Source organism: Tupaia chinensis, unplaced genomic scaffold (genome assembly GCF_000334495.1).
Source record: "Tupaia chinensis unplaced genomic scaffold, TupChi_1.0 Scaffold000192_2, whole genome shotgun sequence".
In the NCBI taxonomy this organism is placed as follows: Eukaryota; Metazoa; Chordata; class Mammalia; order Scandentia; family Tupaiidae; genus Tupaia; species Tupaia belangeri.
This window is the reverse complement of record NW_006159668.1, coordinates 701,833-708,262: the sequence shown is the minus strand read 5'-3', so window position 1 is coordinate 708,262 and position 6,430 is coordinate 701,833. Positions and strand designations below refer to the sequence as shown.

At 34.8% G+C, this 6,430-nt stretch overlaps 1 pseudogene; it reads left to right on the top strand.

Moving 5' to 3' along the window:
* Nucleotides 1-4,709: 4,709 nt before the first annotated feature.
* LOC102480949 (syntaxin-5 pseudogene) lies at nt 4,710-5,673 on the top strand (annotated as a pseudogene).
* The last annotated feature ends 757 nt before the right edge of the window (nt 5,674-6,430 follow it).

Here is a 6,430-nt window from a genome sequence, read left to right as displayed (position 1 = left end):
GTTAAGGCAGCTGGATCCCACATGGTTGGCTGTGAGTCCTATATCCAGTAACTTGAAAAACACACTAGGCACATATACCACTGGGCACATACACATACCTAAATCCCAAAATGGAGAAGTGAAAAGGAATTGCAATGTGACCATGCTCCACAAGGGGTGCTTTCTCAGCTTCTCTCTCTCATTTTCTCTCTCTCTTTGTCTCTTTCCAGTGAATGCATGAACCCACTTGAATTTAAAAAAAAAAAAAAAAAAAAAAAAAAACTCCATGGATAATACATAACACCAAATGTAACCAGGGTTGTTGAAAAAGTCATGATGTATTTTCTCTATATTTTTCTATGCAAAAATGTGTCATGACTTTTTCGACAACTCAGTAAGTTTTCTCAGACAGTAATTTATGACAGTGTTATGTATTGATAAGGAGCTCCTGTCCACCACACTGAACAAGAAAAATTACTGACATATTGCAACAAATAAGTCAAATAATACTGTCTACATAACTTCATAAGAAGGTTGTATATATTATTATAGGTATTTATATTAATGTTTTGAATATTTTATTATAAAATATCATTTTGAAGATCATACAAAAAATTATAAGACATAGTGAATTCCAATATAAATTGTTTTCTGAAAACTATAAAAAGATTATCTTACCTTTTTTAGTTTTCTCCAAGATTTCACTGTGTGCTCCATCAGGAAACTATAATTAATATTTCATTTTTTTAATCATTTTTAAGGACCATTGTTCTCTATAAATTAATTTTGTTGTATCTTAATATCTGTTAGGTTTATTTTCTGTAGATGAAGCTTAAGATTTCATCAAGGGGGACCAGCAGTTAGCGTAATGGCTATGTCACTGGACTCCCATGTAGTCGACTGCGGTTTGAGTCCTGGACCTGGTGGCTTAAACTCATGCCGGGCGCATGTGCGTGTGCGCCCAAGATCCCGAGAGGAGAATGGAGAAGAAGGGATTGTGGCATGGCCATCCCCCCTGGGGGGGTGATTTCTCACTTTCTGTCTCTCTGTCTCTGTCTGGTGAGAGCACGTGCCCTATAGCAAAAACCTCTCAAAAAAAAAAAAAAAAGATTTCATCAAGGGTAGCATGTTTATTAGTGATCTTATTTTCACTCTGAATTATCATATTAAATCCAATATTTCAAAAAAAATTAAAGCAATTTCATATCAAATACTTTCCTTATTTTTAAGAAAGTATATAATAGTCATAGTAGTTTTGTTAACCTCATATAGAAATAGTAATGTTCAGCTATTTTAAATTTTTTCAGAATTATAAAAAATTTATAATTACAACATATATTAACAAAAATAGAAGTATTCACTGAACATCAAACATATATCTTAAACTTAAATAGAGCACATTGTATCTTTGAACTTTCTAGAAGTAACTTGATACTATCAACTTTTCTATAGATTAATTATAGGCCAGTACTAGAGCTTATTGTCCTGTTACTTTGTACACATTATGTCAGTCTTCAAAATGTGTATTATGTAAAAACTATGCAGGGAATTCAAGACATTTTTAATTATGTATTTAATTTTATTATTATTATTATTATTATTGCTATAGGGCACATGTGCTCCCCAGAGAGTGACACAGAGAGAGAGAAGGAAAGTGAGAAAGCAAGCCACCAAGTTTGAGACTCAAACTGGGGTTGACCAAGTGGGAGTCCAACACCTTAACCATCACACCACCTACTGGCCTCATGAATTCAAGATTTTTTGCTCCCAATTAAACACACACTCCAATTTCACTTTTGCATGAACTTGTTGAAGTTTCCTCATACATGTATAAGCATATATGCATATACATATATGTGATGTACATATATAGTACATATACATCACATACATCAATTTATATGCATGAACTCTATTCTGTCTGAGTATAGAGTGCATTAAATGAATCTTTTTTTAAATGAATAAAGTAAAATGAGTTTAATTCTGTGACTATCATCTAACCTAACCTGAAAGATTTAATTGTGATGGTTTTTATCCTACCAGTGAATTTAATCTGAATTATTTATTGGTTAAAATGAACGTTAAATTAAATTAAATATTCATTTTAATATCTTTATTGCCTCTAATCTATTAGGTCCTGTACAGGCACAGGGCAATCAAATGTGAGTCCAGAACAACAACAAAAAAAAGAGTTCAATCATGAGTCTTTGAATCTAGTATCAAAAATTCAATGAAAATACATTATGTAAATAAACACTTGCATATAAACTATTACAGGGCCTTGAATTGAATCTAACTTGAGGTAGTGATGTAACAGTGTAATATATATTATTAAAAATTAACAATAAAGGTAGAAAGATATTCATATCTCATCTCATTGGTAATACAAGATGTTCAAATTATAATCAGTTGGCATTTTTTTTGTCAGAAAAAAACTAAAAAAAAAAATTCTAACTAGATGTGTGTTCACTATTTCCTGTTCTTCAAAAAACAAATGACAAGAATATTCAATAATTTACCTTAAAAGCTATAAAAGAAGAGGAAAGGGGAAAAAAGCAGTTGATTAAGAAAATTACCTTTTTTTCTGTTTAAAATTACTTCATCATTTAAGATTAGGTTTTTATTCAGATTTTCATGTACAATAAATTTCCATTTACTAAATTTCTACTTATGTCTAAACTTATGTAGTGTACAAAATCAAGTAAGAATATGTAATTTGGAAATTATAATGATAATGAATAAATTATGTTTAGTAAAACAACGTAAATGATAGACTTGCTAGAAGTGATCATAATTGTTAATCAAATGCTGGAATATAGTATTGAATAAACAAGACTCACTTTATAAACTTTTCATTGCTATGGTTAACATTCTGGAATAATACATTTTTTTATTTTCCCATTTTTAAATTTTTCCTCTCTATTATTCAAAAACAATCCTATAAGAAATCCATTTTAAAGGCATCTTTTTTATTCAACACAAGAATGATTTATACTTGTGCTATTTTCTTTTGTATTATAAGGATTATGAAATCAATAGAACCGTGTTACCCTTTTTCAAGTCCCAATGATAACTGGTCAGAGGACTTCAACATCTGAGTTTAACTACTTTCAGACAAATTAAAATCACTCCATTTATTTTAGTATTCACTCAGATTTATTGTCAGTATTCTGTTTTCTCTGTTTTGTAGCAGCGGTAATTTTGCAAGGATACAAGTGGAGACAAACAGTGAGTGATCAAGAGTCTGGAAATTTTTCAGTGTGTACTTTTTAATATATTAATCTGATAAAATGATTCATTTGAAAATATAATTGTATTACTGTATTTAAAAGTTTAGCAGTAAAACAAACATACACACACGTACATACACACACACACAGACCAAATCTTTACAAATCTTTACCTTGCGTTATGGGGTTGGTAGGTGGTGAAACCTACCGGATGGTAATTGGGTCGTGGCAACTAGATCATGGAGTTGTCAGCTTCATGAATGGATTAATGCTATCTCCTGAGAGAATGAATGAATTCTAGAAGGGGTTATTTCTATATAGACGAGGATGGTATCAAAGGAAATTAACTGGTGTCAGGCTGATCTGTTATCTCACCATCCTCTCTGTATCCATTGGTCATATTTGTAGCTGACCTAATATAAGTCACATTCCTTTGGACTTCCAGTCACCAGAATTATGAGTCAAATAAATCTCTATTTCTTTATAAATCACCCATTCTTAGCAAGTTCTGTTAGTATTGATAATGGACTAAGACATCTTTCTAATATAAAGGGTTTCTTCAAGGTTTATGAATTGATAATGCTATAGAAACTTCAAAATAGTATTAATGGTAACTTACCAGATGGTATTTTCTATTGGCTTTCCCAGGTTGCCTACAGGGTTGCTCTGTGTACGGAAAAAAGAAGAGTGCGTGGAAAGGGCTGAACTCACCTGCTATAACTGGTAGTTTCTGTCCATTAAAGGAAATGAAATGAATATAATTATATATACTAAAGGCAATACAGACATGTAACTTGAATTTAATGTCCTTATGGAAATACTGGAATTACAAGTATCAATTCACAGCATAGGCAAATATATATTTTATTGTGAAATCAATTCAAGAACAAGGTGGTTTGGGGAATTAAACATTTTTCAAATATGTTTTAGTTGACAAAAATATTTATCAGCTGTTTACTTTGTCAGGCACCGTGAAAAGTAAGACTAAAATTGAAGTATTTTTTCCCCAAGTAACCTATAACTTGGCAAAGTATAGATGAATAAGTGAAATTTGGGTCGTGTAGTTAGATATGAACAGTAAGGTCAGAATACATGAAGGAAAAACTATTACTATTTAACATTTTATTTTATAAAGTGAACTAATGCTGTAGTTACAATGCATTGTATTTATAGTCAGCATATTTTTTCATAAGCAACTGCTTATCACTTAAAATAATTTAAAATATCTTATTAGGGAAATTTTTTTTTAAAATTAATGTCATTATACCACCTAATAAAAAGTGTGGATAAAAACATTTATTCCTAGGGTTGGCAGGTGGCGAGGTGGTTAAGACTCTGGACTTCCAGGGGGATGGGGTTACGTGTGGGTGACGTGGCGGCCTCCAGGCTTTGGTCAGGTTTCAGCGCCTTTGCACCCAAGGAGGAGGCAACGACTGTCCGGGAGATTGTGGCAGTGTGCGGCAGCAGGCGGCAGAGGATACTTCGAGGTTATGCGTCTCGATGATTCCACAGAAACGCTATAGTTCTAAGAACGCAGATCAGGGTGTCTACCTGGGTCTCTCAAAGACATGGGTTCTGTCCCCTGCAACTGCTGGCAGTAGCAGCAGCAGTGACATCGTTTTACTGCCCCCTCCAGTCTCCGAGGCCCCTCTTCCTCCTGACACCATGTCCTGCCGGGATCTGACTCAGGAGTTCCTGTCTGCCTGCAAGTGGCTGCAGAGCCATCAAAATGGAATTCAGACAAGCCGGCTCTGCTTGCTGCCCGACATGAAGTGAAATCACCCTCATGGCCAAGCGCATTGGGCAAGATCTCAGCAACACATTTGCCAACCTGGAGAGGCTGACAATCCTGGCAAAGCGCAAGTTGCTCTTTGATGATAAAGCAGTGGAGATCGAGGAACTAACTAACATATATCATCAAACAGGACATCAATAGTCGCAACAAACAAATGACTCAGCCTCAGGATTTCTCCTGAGGGCCAAAGGCAGCCAGAATGGCGGGCACCTGCCGACCCATTCCAACACCGTTGTGGTCTCCTTGCAGTCACAGCTGGCTTCCACGTCCAGTGACTTCAAATCGGTTTTAGAAGTGAGGACAAAGAATCTGAAACAATGGAGGAGCCGGCGGGAGCACCTGTGTCAGCTCTGCCCCTTGCTCCTAACCACCTGGGGGGTGGTGCTGCGGTTTTGGAGGCAGAGTCGTATCTCCAGGGATGTGGCCATTGACATGATGGACGCTCGGACCAGCCAACAGTTGCAGCTCATTGATGAGCAGGATTCCTACATCCACAGTCAGGCAGACGCCATGCAGAACACTGAGTCTACAATTGTAGAGCTGGACTCCATCTTTCATGAAATAAAATTAAGTTGTATACATTGCTTTGTTGAAATCAACAAAATTACGTCTAGATGCAAACGAATGATAGAATTAAAAACTCAAATGAAAAGGAAATATAGAGCTTAAATAATGAAATAAACGAGATACAATTTTAGATGTTCGTTTTAAAATAAAGTGACTTCGAGTATCAATTCTGACAAGTAAAGAACTGCGAAGTCATCAATCTCATACTTAACAACAACCACAAGATCAGATAACTTTTCTTGGACCCATCGCCACTGTGCCAGAGCCATAAAGTTGCAGGTAATTTTACTGGTAATTTTGATGAATTGCTAGAGACCAGAATGTGAACTAATTTAAGAAAGAGAAACCCAGATAAAGATGTACGAGGGGAAAAATAATCAATAGACCAATATCTCTCGTGAACACATCCAAAATTCTCAACACGTTATTATAATCCTGTCTCTCACTGGCAAAATAATAATAAAATTAAATTTTAAAAAATAGGAAAAAGATAAAAGAAAAGGTTAGTCCCAGCAATGGTGGAGTAGGCAGCATGATGGTGGAGCCACATAATAAGGCCTGTGTTCAGACCCAAGGTTTACTTGAACACACTTGGATCACATACATGCCTCTGTGATCCTGGTTTGCTAAATAGCTATGGGCATGATCATGACTAGGGAAGACCTTGTCAAAGGTATCCTTCTGTCTGTCTATCTCATTAAATAAATAAACTTCAGAAAAGAAAAAAGAAAGAAATTATATACATCATGACTAAGTGGGATTTTTTTCTGGATATTCAAGACCAGGTCACCATTAAAAAGCCAATCAATTTGATCTAATGTATCAATAGGTTAAAGAAGAAAAATCATATGATTATATC